The sequence below is a fragment of the Pinus tabuliformis genome, chromosome 2_1, assembly GCF_031772625.1.
Source record: "Pinus tabuliformis cultivar Carrire ecotype Pingquan chromosome 2_1, CPIR1, whole genome shotgun sequence".
Lineage (NCBI taxonomy): Eukaryota > Viridiplantae > Streptophyta > Pinopsida > Pinales > Pinaceae > Pinus > Pinus tabuliformis.
In genome coordinates this window covers 326,560,265-326,578,860 of record NC_142299.1, presented here as the reverse complement: position 1 = coordinate 326,578,860, position 18,596 = coordinate 326,560,265, and positions in this window count along the sequence as shown.

Below are 18,596 nucleotides of genomic sequence, written 5' to 3'. Positions count from 1 at the left end.
TATTAATTCATGCATGATTTTAATTGTTTACATTTAAGTGGTTACTTTTTTTTTTTTAATTTGTGAATATCAAATTCAATATTAATCACATAAGAATACAAAATAAACTTATATGTAATAATTTATTTAACAACAATTAAATAAAAGAAATTATAATCTATTTAAATTCTAATTAAAATATAACTAACTATATACAAAGGGTTTATATGAAGAAATAAAATAAAACAAAAACTGTATTTACATAACACCCTTAATGCATATAAATGATTATATAATAAAATTAATCAAAGAAGAAAAGGTGGTCGCATTAATGCATAAGAATTACATTTTCTATATATATTTAAATAAAAAATTCCATTGTTTGATTACGATAATGAAAATAAAATTTAAAAAGTTAAACAACAATACAACAAACATGAGTTTAAATTATAACTCAAAACAAACGAAAGATAAGGAACTAAAACCTAACATAAATATCATAATTGAATATAAGGTTGGGTTTTAGTAATGAATCACACACAAAATATTATATATAAGTCAATAAAGTTAAAATGCATGACAACGAACTCGATGTGCACGTAATATACATTTGATCTCTTTCTATTATTACATTTTCATTGGAAAACGTTGGGTTATAATTTCCTGCGTGTGCAGTGCATGTTGAATCTTGATATATGCAATACAAGATATAAGAAAAAACAAATTTGAGACTTGTACAGGAAATGACACAAGGAGTGGGATGGCTAGGAAAATTTAAGACAGAAAAATAAACCGAGATCGGAACCAAGACTCCGAAGGATTGCTTCGGAATTTCTCAATACAAAGTTCTACAGGACAATGGCATGTGCAAGAATGGAAAAGAACAAGTTACAGTTAGTTTAAATCGAACGACAACTCGAAGGAGATTCGTCTCCTACAAGACCATCACTCATCAATACCGGTAAATGATATGAATCATGGAAATCTTACAAAAAAAAAAAGAAATTATTCCTTCACCATTGTTGGTTCTTGCAACTCTGTCTCACGTCTATGGGAAAGCTTGAAGGTGATCCCTGCAATCAACAATTATCATAAGTTGCTTGCAAATGTCAATGCACAAGAAAAGGAAAGAAAACAGTTAAAAAGGGAGTCTCTTTGCTCGCAAGACGCTCACTCAACACTGAACAGTCGGGAAGCATTTCGGTGTTGGAAGTGGGAATTTGTTTACTAAGCAGTCGCTTCTCTTCTCGTGAGGAAATATGAATGACTCCGACCCTTATTAGGAAGGCCCGAATAGACGGTTACAAAAACTGAGCAGTTACAATGTCCATATATTTTTTAAAAATTTATTTGCTTCATCTAGCAATGCACAGAGACTTGTTGCTTTAAATATTCACGTTCATTTCAGACTTGTGACTGCATTTCAGAAATTTCTTCATTTTGGGTGATCGTGGGCGCAGCGCCACCCCCGGGCCGCCCCGCCCCGCCCCGCCCGACCAGCGGTGGGTCGATTCCCGGAATCGACCCGCCGCTGGTCGGGCGGGGCGGGGCGGCCTGGGGGTGGCGCTGCGCCCACGATCACCCAAAATGAAGAAATTTCTGAAATGCAGTCATAGATGACATAGGATAACGATATAATAATAATAAAAATATCATAATACCATAAACTCAAGGGAAAAATAATAAAAATATCATAATCTCATAGACTCTAGAAGCATGCATGCTTTTCTATAGTAGAAAGATTCATATAATAGAAGGATGACAGGAAATCCCCTTCATGGTATATAGTTTTATGGTTGGTACAGGTGCAGTTTCATGGCTGAGTCAAAGGCCGCATGCAATGTCTTTTCCCTCCATTGAATGAGGGTATAGAGCGACAATTAGTGTAGCTTGTGAGGAGATAATTGTTGATCTGCAAATATCACAAGTTGATTCTACAACACTCCACTATGACAATCATGGTGTACTTAATTGGCAAAGAACCCTATGTTTCATGAGTGTAACAAACACGTGGAAGTGCATTTCCACTTCATTTGACTGATGACATAGGACAAGCAAATTGAGCTGCAATATTGTGCAACCGAAGTCAATTCTTTAGGGCATCTTCAACTTCATTGCCTTTTATTGAAAATGTATTGTAGTAGTAAATTTTTTCATTGAAATGCCGATGTTAAAACTAATACGTGGTTTTCACCTAGAAATGTGGAATATAATAATCATATTGAAATTTCTTACTTAGCTTTTTATGGAAATTTCTTGCTCACCTTTTTATAGAAATTGTACTGTGGATTCCACTTTGTCAACCTTCTTTTGTTTGTTGAAGAAAAAGAACTGGAGCAAGGTTTCCAAGTTATGCAAAGATTTTTTAGAGAAAGAGAACTGGAGCAGGTTTCAAATTTATTTATATGTGGTATACATAAAAGGAAGGAAATTTGTTGGGCTTATTCAGATACGATGATAAACCATCCACAGACAGGCTATTTTAAACACATACCCTGTTTATTTTTTATAGCTGTCTTGTTTAGACCTGCTTTCAATATTCTTAGTACACAGAAGTTAGAATTTGGAATTGTTCAAACTTTTACAAGTATTTTCTTAATCTGGTCAGTGTCTTGGTCTTTCTTGTGTCTTGTTATATTGCAGCATGTGCTTGAGCATGGCAGACCACATGAGCGTTGTGCTGTAATCAAGAAACTAGCAAGACAAATAGTGAAAATGAGTCAACAAAAGTTTGCCTCAAATGACAACAAATCCAAAAATGGAAGGAAGTCAATTTCAGTCTGAGTTGTCCTATACAACAAATATCATGCCTTCCCCACCAACAAAATGATCCTAAATTGATTGTCACAAGAAGTATTAATTTGGACTAAATCCAACAAACCTAGAGGACACACATATTATCATGAAACATGACATAGTGAAGCCATATTGAAGAACCCATTAATTTTTTAATGAAGAACCCGAAGAAACCAAGAACCCAACCTGAAGAACCCGAAGAACCCGAAGAACCCAAGAACCCAAGCACCCAAAGAACCTGAAGAACCGAAGAACCCAAGCACCCGAAGAACCCAAGAACCCGTCAAAGGCTAAGAACCCAATTTTTTTTTGAAGAACCCGGTTCGTTTGGGTGCGTCTGAGAAGAACCCGTCCCTGAATCCGGGACTTGGGTGCGGGAACCTGGGACGGGTTCGAGAACCCTACCCCCGGGTGCGGGTACCCGTGCAACACAGTTTGTAAGCTTTTAAGTAGAATATAAGAACCACAAGTAAGTTTCCATAGGATATTATTGAATATTCTTGGGCTTAAGAGCTTTGAGATTACAAGGATTCTTTTGTAATCCTTCAATTGGGATACATGCCCCATAAGTAAGTTTTATGCAATATAATTGGTTTTTAATGTTTAGGATTGGTGAGATGGTGAAACGAGGACCACATACCATAATTGAACCATCCCAATATCAAGCATCATGAAAATATTAGAAACTCCAACATGAGCCCTTGCTAAGGGGGCTTTAGCATATGAGTTGGATATCAACATCAAGATGTTTTGTGCACTATTTATGGGTCTTGGGGTTTTAACCATAGCCATGGCATGAAAATACTAACCTTATGCTTATAACATACCCATCTCCCTTAGTAAGCCATAACACCAAAAATATAGCTTTTATACCATTATGTAAATATGTATATTATTTAAGATTCCAATTTTACCATTAATAGGTAAAACTATAAATATGGTCATGATAATTTAGTAATTAATGGTAGGTGTATAAGGTTTCTTCTTGAAATTATTGCGAAGGGAAAGCATGTTTGTTGAAAATCTCAAGGATGTGGAAATGTTTTGAGGAAAAACTATGTTCCTATCAAAATTTCTTTAGCTCTTCCCAATCTTGATGGATGGACCATGCAAGTCCCTATGGAGCATTCCAAAACTATTTTAAGCCATGTTTAGGAATCGTGCTTTCCATTAATATCACATTGTGAAAAACATGTGCAAAACATAACTGTAAATGCACACTTTAAGGGATCATTTTTATTATAGTTTGATATGGACACCATTAGAAGGCTATGTGCATCAAGGATGGCTCATGGAGCCAAAGAAAGGTTAAGGAATGAAAACAAATGCCTTTGGATTCTGTTGATTCTACCCATCCTAAAGAGAAATGAATGAGTCCTCAAAGAAACATATGAGTTCTTTGTAGTGGTTCCTTGCAAATTTCGACTAGGAGACATGCACCATGAGTAGGTTTTGTTAAATGGAAATGGATGTCACGATTTAAACATGTTTTAGAGGGGAAATGAGGGCTTTAAGCCTAAAATCAATATTCTTAATCTCAAATTCCATAAACAACATCTAGAAACCATGACAAAATCCCTCAGTAGGTACTATTTGGAATTTGAATTCAATATGGATGCTATTACAAAGTCATCACCATCAAGGATGGGTCTTATGTCCTTGGCCATAGTTAAGAATGGGAAACAAGAGCCTTTAGCCCTAAAACTTTATTCTTAGGATCAAAATCCAAGGAAGAGACCTTGAACCACCACATATGACCTATATACGATATCATTCACCTCCATGTGACATCATAACTAAATTATTTGTAACTAGGAATCGGTCTCTGTAAAAATTTCTCTTTTCCCACCTCGGTTTTCAGTTTCACCTTATTTCTCCCATATAGTTAAATGTCCTTTCCCATATCCATACGTTTAACAACTGAAAAATAAATTTTTGCTGAAAACACAAATTCTGGAAATTTTACAGAATGCTGGAAAATGCAGAAATAAAAATCAGCAAGTACAAACAACCATTTAACACATTTGAACACAGTGATTTTTGGTCAATGTGACCCTGGAAAAACCCCCTACAACTCTCAGGGAAAACCAGTTCGAGAGCTCTTTCTTATTTCTAAAAAATGCCTTTTTACAGTGAGAAATATTCAACAAAAATCAGCAAGCAAATCTTACAACTTATCTCGTTTTCCATGCCTCACAGCCAACTTGAAAATACTAGCAAACATCAAAACAGGACAGCGATAAATGCTATACGGCCTCCTCGATTTTTGTGCCCACTTTCAGCCTTAAATGTTGTTGTACGGCCTACAATAAATACATTGTATGGACCTCGATTTGCGTGCATAAAAACAACAATACACTGTACAGATTTCCTTAGAAAATGTGCCAGCAAACTACTCCTCGATTTCTATGCAAACAACTGTACGGATTTCTAGAAAATCGTGCCAAAATCTGCCTTTCACTGTGTGCTAACTCAGCTGTACAGATTTGCTAAACTGCTGCCTTGGAATTTGTGCCAAGTTGTTGTCTCCTTCTCCTCCTTATCCAGAAATCTCCCTTGCTCTCTTGCTCTCCTTCTCTCAATCTGCTCATGAAAGAATGAATGACCTTTTCCTCCTTTTCCTCCTTTAATCTAACCCTAAGTGACTTTTGGGTGATCCCTAAATCCAATGGCTGAAATAGATTGAGATCTAGGGCTGAGATTAAATGCTCATTTAAATCTCACTTTCTATTTTTTAATTCACCCCACTTTAATAAAGACCCACTTAGTCATTTATTTCCAAAGTCACTTTTCCTTTCTAATTTTTCATTGACTTTAATAAAGTCACTTTAAAATTAGACTTTAGTAACTTTATCACTTAAAGTCACTTTTAAATTAGATTTGACTTTATAAAAATTATAAAGTCACTTTAGGAGAAAAATTAAATTCTTTTGGACACTTTTCCCTAGGCCAAAGATCAAAGCCTTAGGGAACCACCTGTCCTCCGGTACCAAATTTCAACACTCCCTCTTACCGAGGAAGGTGTTCCTCACCACACCCATCTTGTCTCTGAAGTAGTCATGCTTGCCCCGTGGTAAGGCTTTGGTAAGAATATCTGCAACCTGCTCATCAGTGGGAATATACTCAAGCTTCACAGCGCCCTTCTGAACACAGTCTCTGATGAAATGATATTTGATCCCGATATGCTTTGACCTGTCATGAAATATTGGATTTTCCGTGATTTTAATGTAACTCTGATTATCACATTAAATCACTGAAGGTCTCAATGGCTGACCAAATAAGCCAAACAACATCTTGCGAAGCCAGATGGCCTCACAACTAGCTAGACTGGCTGCCATATACTCTGCTTCCGCTGAACTCAATGCTACTGACTGCTGCTTCCGGTGAACCATGACACTACTGCTAAACCCAACCCAAAACAACGCCATGAAGTGCTCTTCCTATCAAAAGCACAACCTTCCCAATCAGAATCAGTATAACCTGCCAATCTCACTCCATCCCCCTGCCTGTAGTCCAGACCATAATCCACTGTCCCCTGCAAGTACCGCAAAATGTGTTTTGCAGCCACCCATTGAACCTTCCTAGGCTCACACATAAACTGACTCATCGTGTTGACTGCAAAACAAATATCTGGTCTAATGTTGAGCAAATACATCAAGGAACCAATCAGCCGCTTGTACAATGTGGGATCCACCAACTCGAAATCCGAAGCATGAAGCTTCTTCCAATTGGTGATCATCAGTGTCGACATGGGCCTACAATCCTCCATGTGGAATCTGCCAAGGATGTCAACAATATACTTCCCCTGCCCCAGGAAGAAATGCCCCTCCTCCTGCCACACCTCCAAACCCAAAAAGTAATGCATCAAGCCGATGTCCTTCATCTCAAACTCCGCCGCAAGATCTCTCTTGCAGTGCTCTATGAGTCTCTTTGCACCTGTAATGACCAAGTCATCCACATACAACACCAGAATGAGAGGCTCCTCACCTATCACAATAAAGTAAAGGTTCGGATCTGCCTCACTCTTTGTGAAACACAACCCCTACAAGTATGCATCTATCCTGGAGTACCAATCTCTGGGAGCTTGCTTCAAGCCATAAAGGGCCTTCTTCAGTCTGCACACATGGGACTCCTTCCCATGCACCTCAAAGCCCTGTGGCTGCTCAATGTACACCTCCTCCTGTATGAAGCCATTGAGGAATGCAGTCTTCACATCCATCTGGTGGATCTTCCAACCCATCTCTGCTGCTATCGATATAATGGAGGAGATCGAAGTATATCAAGCCACGGGAGCGAAGGTCTCCTCATAATCAACTCCCTCTACCTGGGAGAACCCTCTAGCCACAAGCCTCACTTTGAATTTCTCAATACTACCATCTGCAGCACGCTTTACCTTGTAAAGCCATATGGAAGTAACCACGGATTTGCCCTCAGGCCTCGGCACCACCTCCCAAACATCATTCTTCATGGTAGAAGAATACTCCCCCTGCATGGCCTCTCTCCAGACCTGCTGGCTAGCTGCCTCCTCATAGATAGAAGGCTCAGAGTCAAGGATGCTGGTAGCCATTGCCATATAGCTACAAAACCTCTTAGGTGGTCTACTCTCTCTGACCGGCCTCTTAGGCTCAGCGACAGATGTGGCATCTCTCAAGGTGTCCTGAAGCCACTTGGGCTTCCTCTTCCCTGAGTGCACTTCTCCCATAGGAGAATGTAACTACTCCTCCCCATCATCATCAGGAGCCTGAACTCCTCACTGTCTATCTACTGTCCTCCTGCCTGCACCTGAACCTATAGAAGTTGAGGTACCGTGTGAACTGTCCATCAGTGGACTCCCTAGTGAACTGCTCTGCATGTTGCCCGGAGCACCACCCCTCTGGCTCGGCGAGCCACTGCTCACTGACGGACCTAACATCCCCATAGATGTACCTCCTGATCCTCATGATCCCTGCCCACTGGATCCCTACGATTGACTCAATTGTTGTTGAGGGTCTGTTTGATCCAGATACTCTAACTCCCATGACCTCCTAAAGGCCCTGTCCTCCTCGAACTTCACATCCCGTCTGACAACAACTTTCCTCTGTGCAGGAATGTAAATCCGAAAGGCCTTTGAGGTCTCACTGTAGCCCACAAAGATACCCTTCTCTGCGGTGGGCTCTAGTTTGGTACTCTTCTCCTTGGGTATGTAGGATTATGTAATGCATCCAAAGATACGAAGATGACCAATATCAGGCTTCTTCCTAGAAAAAGCCTCCTCTGGAGTCATGTTCCCCAAGGCACGATGCAGACTCCTGTTCTACAAATAAACAGTTGTGTTGCAGGCCTCTGCTCACAAGAACAATGGCAACCCCTGATCATGTAACATGGCTTTGGCAGCCCCTACGATGGATCTGTTCTTCCTCTCCGCAACCCCGTTCTGCTGGGGGTTGTAAGGAACAGTGAACTCCCTCCTAATGCCTGCCTCCGCACAATAGTCAAAAAACTCTCCAAGGGTGTACTCTCCTCCACTGTCTGACCTCAAGGACTTGATCTTCCGACCTATCTGTGTCTCCACAAGAGCTCTAAACTCCTGAAACGGCTTGAAGACCTCACTCTTGGTCTTCAAGAAATAAATCCAGGTCCTCCTAGAGTGATCATCAATGAATAAAACATAGTACTCATATCCACTCAAGGAAACATGAGACATCCGACCACTCACATCGGAATGAATCAAATCAAGTATCCCAGTCGTTCTGCTGTCACTGCTGGGAAAAGGGGATTTGGAAAACTTGTCCATCGCACATCCTCTGCAAGTATCAAAGTGATCAGTACTGAAATCTGGCACACCTGTAGTGATCTCCCGTAAGGTCCTCAAGGCTCCATGATACATATGCCGCATCCTGCAGTGACAAATCTCACACAGCTCAGAACTGCTAGCTCTGTTATCGGTACTACTGCTCAATGCCAAAAGGGACTGGAATGCAAACTTGTACACCTTTGCATGGCATACACCTATCACTCTAGCTGAATCAGCTGGAGTGCCCCTGGGATACATCAACACCTGTCCTCCCCTGAATAGTACCTCATATCCTCTGTCCTCCAAAGCTGAGACGGATATGAGGTTCTTCCTCATCCCTAACACATAAAGAACATCTGACACCTTCAAGGGAGGTTTGGACTCCCTCTGAAATGTTAGTGTCCCCACCCCGACTGCTCTAACAACTCTGTCATCATTGAGTACTACCTCTATATCAGTGCCACTCTCTGAAAGCTCTGAGAAGTACTCATGGACTCCTGTCATGTGACGTGAAGCCCCACTGTCCACATACCAGATACCCAAAGATGCTCCACTAATCGAGGGAAAAGCATGCTCCCTCTAAACCTGTGTGGCAGGTGATCCTGCACTAAAGGACTCATACGAAGTGAACCCAAACTCCCGGTCAAAACGAACTGCAAAGTCCTCAACCTCTACTGAAGCTACCACGTTCTGGTTCTTCCCCTTCTTCTTCTTCTTCTCTGGACACACAACTGCAGAGTGTCCCATCTTTTGACAATTCCAACACTTCACCTTGGAATAGTCCTTCTGTGTGTCACCCTGTTTACCTTTACCTTTGCCTTTGCCCCCACCATTGCTTGTGGAAACCTGCTTCTTCCCTTTGCCTTTCTTGCCTCCTGCCGACAGTGCTACATCCTCATCCTGCTCAACTGGCTTGCCTACCCCAAGGTGACCTTTCCTGATCTCTGTCTGAATGCAATCATCCCAAAACCTCTCCCATGTGGGAAGGGTCTCACGTGCACAAACCCTATCAACAAAGTTCATCCATGAACGGGGGAGGCCATTCACTGCAATCCGCACCAACTCAGTGGGTGGAATGTCCTCTCCAACTGTTGCCAACTCATCTCTCACATTAGTAATCTTGGTGAGATATCCAGCTGCACTATCACTACCCATCTTAATAGTCTTCAACTTCTCCTTCAGGACCATTTTCCGATTCTCATTAGTACTCTGGTAGAGATTGGACAATGTTGTCCACATCTCATGGGCATTTCTCTTTCCTCTCACATGAGGAATGCAATGGTCTTTGACTTTGTCTAGAATCAGTCGCTTACCCTTGTTGTTCTTTTTATTATACTCAGCCAACTGAATAGCATCAGTATGCACAACAACAGGGTTCTATGTGGTATGCACCATGATGTCCCAGACTTCTGCCTCCTCAAAGATACTCTGCATTCTCTCCTTCCAAACATTGTAATTTGTATGCCCATCCAGCCTATCCTCCACCCTCAATCCCAATGACATCCTGTTGTCCAAAAACTGAAAAATAGCACTGCTGTAGTAAAGACAAAACTATTGTTTGTGAAAAATCAGTTTGCTGGAATTTTCTGAGTAAAAAATCAGCAGGCTGTAATTTTCCTCCTTGCTGTCCCAAACTGCACTTCAGCGCTCAAGCTCTAATACCATGTAAAAATTTCTCTTTTCCCACCCCGATTTTCAGTTTCACCTTATTTCTCCCATATAGTTAAATGCCCTTTCCCATATCCATACATTCAACAACTGAAAAAATAATTTTTTGCTGAAAACACAAATTCTGGAAATTTTACAAAATGCTGGAAAATGCAGAAATAAAAATCAGCAGGTACAAACAGCCATTTAACACATTTGAACACAGTGATTTTTTGTCAATGTGACCCTGGAAAAACCCCCTACAACTCTTGGGGAACACCAGTTCGAGAGCTCTTTCTTATTTCTGAAAAATGCCTTTTTACAGTGAGAAATATTCACCAAAAATTAGAAAGCAAATTTTACAACTTATCTCGTTTTTCGTGCCTCACAGCCAACTGGAAAATACTATCAAATAGCAAAATAGGACAACAATAAATGCTATACGGCCTCCTCTATTTTTGTGCCCACTTTCAGCTTTAAATTCCATTGTACGGCCTACAATAAATACGATGTACAAACCTCGATTTGCGTGTAGAAAAACAACAATACGTTGTACGAATTTCCTTGGAAAATATCCAGCAAACTGCTCCTCGATTTCTATGCAAACAGCTGTATGGATTTCTAGAAAATCGTGCCAAAATCTGCCTTTCACTATGTGCTAACTCAGCTGTACAGATTTGCTAAACTGCTGCCTTGGAATGTGTGCCAAGCTGTTGTCTCCTTCTCCTCCCTATCCAGAAATCTCCCTTGCTCTCTTGCTCTCCTTCTCTCAATCTGCTCATGAAAGAATGAATGACATTTTCCTCCTTTTATCTAATCCTAAGTGACTTTTGGGTGATCCCTAAATCCAATGGCTGAAATAGATTGAGATTTAGGGTTGAGATTAAATTCTCATTTAAATCTCACTTTCTATTTTTTAATTCACCCCACTTTAATAAATACCCACTTAGTCATTTATTTCCAAAGTCACTTTTCCTTTCTAATTTTTCATTGACTTTAATAAAGTCACTTTAAAATTAGACTTTAGTAACTTTATAACTTAAAGTCACTTTTAAATTAGATTTGACTTTATAAAAATTATAAAGTCACTTTAGGAGAAAAATTAAATTCTTTTGGACACTTTTCCCTAGGCCAAAGATCAAAGTCTTAGGGAACCACTTGTCCTCCAGTAACAAATTTCAACAGTCTCAACGTGTAATCAAGCTCAAGGGAGGATAATAAGGGCCTTTCTTTATTGGTGAAGCTTCTTATTCTTAAGCATTATAAACAACATCTTAAACCCATGAACCATATTAGGCTACAGTTCCATGAATGTATCCCTGAATAACTACACGACATCCCCCTAGTATATCTCTAGCCTACCAAAGGGATATGAGTGCCATGATTAAACCCAAACATAATCCCTAAATAAGCATGTGACTTGGGTCCACACTAAGGATGGTTCTTAGGACCATGATTGTTGTTATTTATCATTTGAGTAGGATGCAGATGACATAAATATGTTTTGCATAGCGGAAATGTGTCTCATGGCTTAAACATGGTTAAGGGGGTAAAAAGAGTTGACTAGGATGGAGATGACATGAATATGTTTTGCATAGCGGAAATGTGTCTCATGGCTTAAACATGGTTAAGGGGGTAAAAAGAGGCTTCATCCATAATTGAACCTTCCTCCGCTTAAATTCCATGGCAAAGGGAGGAAAATACATAGGCCACAACCCCTGAACATATCTTATTGATCTTGATTTCCATATTAAACCACACTCACAACCCATAACACAACCATTCTTTGGGGATCTTTGGCATCTGAGTTGTATATGGATGTCATTAAGAGTTTTTAGACACTAAGTATTGGCCATGAAGTCTTAACAATATTATACGAAGGAAAACTAATGCCTTGAGTTATAATTGAATCTTCTCGAGTAGAAGAACCATGAACAAGTCCTCAAACCAACACATGAGTCCATTGTAAGACTTTGAGTAAAATATAGGAACCATGAGTAAGTTTCCTTAGGATATTATTAAATATTTCTTTGGATCAAGAACCCTAAGAAAATCCTTAATGTAACACACAACTCATTTCTAAGGCTTATTTGAAATCATTTAGTTGGGATAAATGCCCCATCAGTAAGTTTTTTGCAATATAAATAATTTTAGGTTTAGACATGGACAAAGGTTGAAATGAGGACTGCACACCATAATTGAATCATCTCAATATTGAGCATCATGAAAAAATTAGAAACCCCAACATAGACCCTCACTAGGGGGTCTTTTGCATATGAGTTGGATATAAGCATCAAGATGCCTTGTGCATTGTTGATGGGTCTTGGGATTTTAACCATGATCATGGCATGAAAATACCAACCTTATGCCTATAACATACCTAACTCCCTTGCTAAGCCATAATACTAAAAATATAGTATTTATACCATTATGCAAAGTTCACATTAACATGAAAAATGCAATACTCTGATATCCGTAAAAATAAATCTATGTAACATGATGAAAATAAGCATGCATCAAAAATAAGTTCACATTAACATGAAAAATTCAATACTCTGATATCCATAAAAATAAATCTATGTAACATGATGAAAATAAGCATGCATCAAAAATAAAATTGAAATATGTGAATGAATATTATTAAAAAAACACATTGTGGAAAACCACAAAATGAAAAGAAAAAATTTAGCATTAAACTCAACAGAATGAATATGAGCACATATTTCATAAACAACTTTCACCATTGGATCTGTACCTGGGATGTTCCTCCCAAACAAAGACTCTATTGTTAAATTCCTCTCAATAGTAATCCATAATAAAGCTAGTGTTATGAATCCACAAGGAAGTCTGGCTCTCATTGCTAGCCACTATCCACTGAACAGTCCAATACCCAAATTACTAACTCCTATACCAATTCCAATTTGCTATCTTCCTTCCCCTTACCCTACACAACTCAAGGAATGATATATTCTTGTCTACAAAATAGTTAATCAACATATCTCACTTCTCTCCAAGTCTCTGACATAGGTTGTCCATGAACCTCTTAGCTAGGGACTCCAAGAGTTCTGAGCAATGATTTGAGTGCTCACAATATCCTTCCCTAAAGATCATGTGCTATTTATTAGCCTAAATATTACTCTTACTCTCTCATGCTAGCCTAGTTCTTAGGACAAAAACTAACACATCTACCGTTTATTTTCCATACCGAATATGGTTAGTGCTCTTTCTTAGCACCATAATATATCTTTCCACTACAATGTCTCTCTAAAAATTATGTCACTCTTTTCAACTCAAATTTCCTTTTGTTCCATTAATGCTTTTACATCACATTTCTCAATATTTAGTTATACATAGCCCATGTTGCCATAAATTGGTTATATATCTTTTCCCACCAACTTCTTACATGCATTCATTTCATTAGTGAAAGAAGTATTGCATGTGTAATAGCAAAATGACCTAGGCATGTGGAAATTTTCCCATAATCCTTGCTTGACCTCCTCTCTTATGGCATCATATCCCTAAGACATTATTCTCCCTCTTATATTATAACCATCAATATATTTTTATTAAATAAATGTGTGTATAAATTACAAATTCTAGGCTCTATAGCCTTTATTTAGTATATTCTTTTTAGTTGAAGTCATATCGGCTCACTACCCTAAATCATATTGTCATAATTATAGTGTGGTTTATGGGAATTAAAACTTGGATATTACATCCCCTCACTATGTTACCAAGTTAACTCAAACTATGACTTCAAACTAGGACGATAGCCCTCAAAACCTATGTTTTTGCATAAAAAAATGAAATAAACCCCTAAATCAAAAAGTGGTACCACCAATAACGCCCTTTGTTACAATTAAAATTACAACACTTTTCAATCAAGGCATTCAAAATCAATATTATTATTAAGGAAAACCTTAAAAATCAACATCTAAATAAAAAAATGGTTCAACAAAGAGCAATAGATTTTTTTTAAGGTTAAAATTATAGCTCATTTGAAATCGTATCCTTAACAACTAGTACCATTGCAACTTGTTGAGTTTTTGTAGCTATGGTCGGTCCTCATAATTGATACTTTAACCCCTCCAAATATATCTAATACATGTTCTTCATGTCGGCTTCAAAAAGAGGGAATTTTGAATTTTCAAATATTGAGTTTTTGCCTTTAAATGTAACAACCCTCATGAAAATTCCATGTAATAAAGTTAATAAAGAAAAAAATAAGACCATAGGCAAGGGACACATATTCCAAGCTGAATGTTGGGCAAAGATATCCTAATGGGCATCACTGGATGTGTTTATGGCTAAAGGAAATTAGCAAAGGCAAAGGTTTTGGCACATTTATTTATGAAAATAAAGGAAATTAGGAGAAAAGTAAGGTGAAAGGTCATAGAGTGCGTGTGAGGAGGAAAATGAAGGAAAATAATGGAAACTGAAGAAAATAGAGGCCTCATTAATAAAAAGTCTTATGAGGATTAGTTGGTAACTTTTTGTCAGTTCAGTTTTGGAGCTCTCTCATTATTCTCTCTCTCTTGCTCACTCTTGGACACTTAGATTTTTCTTGGAGCACTCTAGCTTTGGAGAAAGGAAGGAAAAGAAAGCAAAGGGGAAGTAAGGAAGAGTAGGATCAAGCAACTTCAGCAGGAATACTTGTAGGTAACATATTGCATGTGTGATTTCCTAGTTGGTTTTGACATGCATGGCTTTGCATGTTGGTGTATGGTTCTCTTGCTGTCGGTGGCATGGTTTTCAAGCTAGCCTTGCCTTTTTTGGATGTCATAGTGTGTTGGGATGTTTATCTTAGTTTTGAACTTTGGAATTTCTGGATGGATTTTTAAATCCGGGGTGGAGGTGGTCTCAAGGTTCATTCCCAAAGGCCTAGGAATCCCTTGACCAATTTTGGCGGGATACACGGTAAAGCCCAAGGGAGGAGTCTTAGTTTAGGGCCTAATGATCCGATGTGGATTGCAGTAAAGCCTAAGAGGTTGGTATCTTGGTTTAGGACCTAGTGATCCGGGATTGGATTGTGGTAAAGCTTGAGAGACAAGGAGACGAAAAATTCCTCAAGGATAGTGATGGATTCTGGATGGCATTCCAAGTTCGCTTCAGTTTTGTGATCCAAGCATCGGTTTTAGTGTGATCACATTTTGATGAGGGTGGAGGTGGTTTAACCTCTAGATTCCCTTGGTTGTTTTTTGGCTTGGATTATCCATGATATCCCACATTCATGCTTGGAATATGACACGAGAGTGACTATTTGAAAGAAAGATTTGGTTCAACCATGTCTACTGTCAGGTGATAAGTGGAAGTCCCGAACCTAGTAAGGTTTTCCTATGGTTAATAAAATCAAAGTTATGTTTCTTTTGTACTTGTTTATATGTGGGTTTAATGGTTGTTATCTCACTATTATTTCCATGATTTTATGTTGGTTATAAGCATAGTTAATTAACTAGTTCATGTCATAGTTACTTCATTTATTTACTTATAATGGTTAAATGATGGATGTAAGACCTAACTGATGTCATAATAGTTCAAGGGAGAAGGTGGTGATCCTTCTTGTCATGTCTCATAAGAGTTTTTAGTCATTCATGTTCTGTCTTGTATCCTAGACTTGTAGATTGCCTTGATGTCAAGTGTTCGACATAATGTCCAGTTGGGGATGGTCAGGCCTAGTCCTAAAGTTGATTTTTGGTTTATGAGTGTTTTCATCATGTGTTTAATGGATTCTAAAAGTTACAACGATTTCTAACCTTTGGCCAAAATCTTGGGCTAAAAAAGTGCCTTAATTTCCACGAACACAGGCACAAGCCTGCTGGGAAAAGTCCCTGCATGCAGGTATGTAGGCTTGTGGGAGTGTCCAGAGGTCCCTAGACATTGGCATGCCCATAACATGAGAGCTTCGAGAGGTCAAGAGGTTTAAGAACTTAGTGGGACCCAAGGGCAGGATGCCTGAGTCGTTGGGTTACCTCTTGGGAGTGTTGTTGTTGATGTGGAAGGTATGGTTGATGTGTTTTTGTCGATTCCATTTCCTTAAGGTCACCGAGGAGGTTCAATCCTATCATAGTAGCCTCTCGTCACATGTTTACCCCAATTGGTTAGTTACCTGGGTAGATATGGGAGGAGGGTTGTTACAAATGGTCACACTTGTGACAAAACAGGTCAATATTTTATAGGCATAACCATTAGGAAAAATCCAAGTTTTTCTATGGAAGGAGCAAGTTTGAATTTTAGCCTTTCTAACTGTCCTTGACTGAATCTTCAGGAAGCATATTATATCATGTTGCGGATGGATTGACCAAGTTTGACTTGGGAATATTGGTGGCTAGTTTGACATTGTTTTGACTAGAAGGATTATATGTATTTCTTAATGAGATGAATACTTTCTATAAGAAAAAGGTTGTTGGGTTTTCCCCCCAAGTGGGTAAAATTCTTATGTTTGTTGTTTGGATATATCTTTATGATCCTATTATCATTTTGTTTCTATTGTTGGGATCTTCTATGTAACTTTTTTATGATGAATGTGAATGCAAGAACAATTAATATAAGAAATCATAAGAAATAATTATCAGATTACAAGACCTTGAAAAATCAACATGGTATAAGAGCTTGGGTGAAACAACAGTCTTAAAAGAAGTTGGAATATTTCAAATTATCCTATAAGTCTTGTTTTTTCACTAGCCCTAGAAACCCTAATACTATTCTGGTCGAAAAAGGGATGAAAAATATTCCAAAAGAAACCTAGATCTTCCCTATTGACCATGCCCTACCTATGTGACTTGTGATCCATTTGTTTTTTATCTAAGATAAAGAAGAAAAGCATTGAAGGCCTAGTTTAATCTTAGATGGATCGAATGACCTCATGAAGGTCGAAGCATGCTTGCATTTGTATAGAGGGACGAAGCCCTTAATTTATAGGTTGAAAAGCCTCAATCCATTTTAGTAGGCTCAGAAGACCTCAGATCCTATTTGGTGGAAATGTGAAGTTGGGTTACACTTTTCTAAGAATTTACTGTGGAAAATTCATCATTGCACTTTTTTGGCCGAATTAGTCATTTTTTTTTTTTTTTTTATAATTTTAATTTTTTTATATTTATATTTATATTTTTTATTTTTTATTTTATTTTATTTTTGAATTTTTAATTTTTTTAATTTAATTTAATTTAATTTTGTTATTTATTTTATTTATTATTTTTATTTATTATTTATTATTTTATTATTATTATTATTATTATTTTCCTCAGCTGAAATATATTTTTTTCAACCAAATAATTAAAAGCTAATGTTGGACCGAAAATTTGAACATTAAAGTTAATGAAAGCCTGCAACAAATTGTTGGATGGTTGGGGGGAAATCCAGTAAGTTAGTTTCTTGGCCGAAATATTTTTTTAGCCAATTGTATTTTTTTGGTCGAAAAAGTTGTTCGGTCGAACATTTAGTTCGCCGAAAAAATTCTTTATATATATTTGGGTCATAAGCCCATTTCATAGTTTTTCTGTGTTTTTATCCGCTTGAACATTGTCTACGTAGTGTTGTGTTTTTCTCCGTTGAACGTTATATGCACATTATTGACCATTGTATGTGCTCAACACTGGAGGAGTTCGACGCAATGTGAATAGCTCAGCCTTGATGTTTTTCATGTTATGTTAATATCTAGCAGGTCACGTTGATGTATGGTTTTCACTGCAACTTATTTAATTTTTTTTTTTTGTTTTGGAGGCCTGCTCGGCGCTAGAGGAGTTCGACGCACTGTGAATCAGTTAGGTCAGGTTGATGTTTACTAGGTTGATGCTTTGCAAGTTACGTTGATGTTTAGCAAGTCACGTTGATGTATAGTTTTCTTTGCAACTTGTTTAATTTTTTTTGTTTTCGCAAGTCTGCTCGGTGCTAGAGAAGCTCAACGTTGGAGGATTTCGACATCAAGGAGTTCGATGTTAACTGGATGTAGGAATTTTGACTTCTTTCCCCATCTAATCAACTCATCATGATTGCCAAAATAAGTCTCTATCAAAAATAGTCATCTTCTGTTAAAAAATGTTCATATTAATGCAACAGAAACTGTGCATATTAATATATATAATGTTTATATATCAATATTTTCATGAATATACATGATTTCAAGCTCAAGGGAGGGTAATAAGGGCCTTTCTTTATTGGTGAAGCTTCTTATTCTTAAGAATTATAAACAACATCTTAAACCCATCAACCATATTAGGCTACAGTTCCATGAATGTATCCCTGAATAACTACACGGCATCCCCCTAGTGTATCTCTAGCCTACTAAAGGGATATGAGTGCCATGATTAAGCCCAAACATAATCCCTAAACAAGAATGTGACTTGGGTCCACACTAAGAATGGTTCTTAGGACCATGATTGTTGTTATTTATCATTTGAGTAGG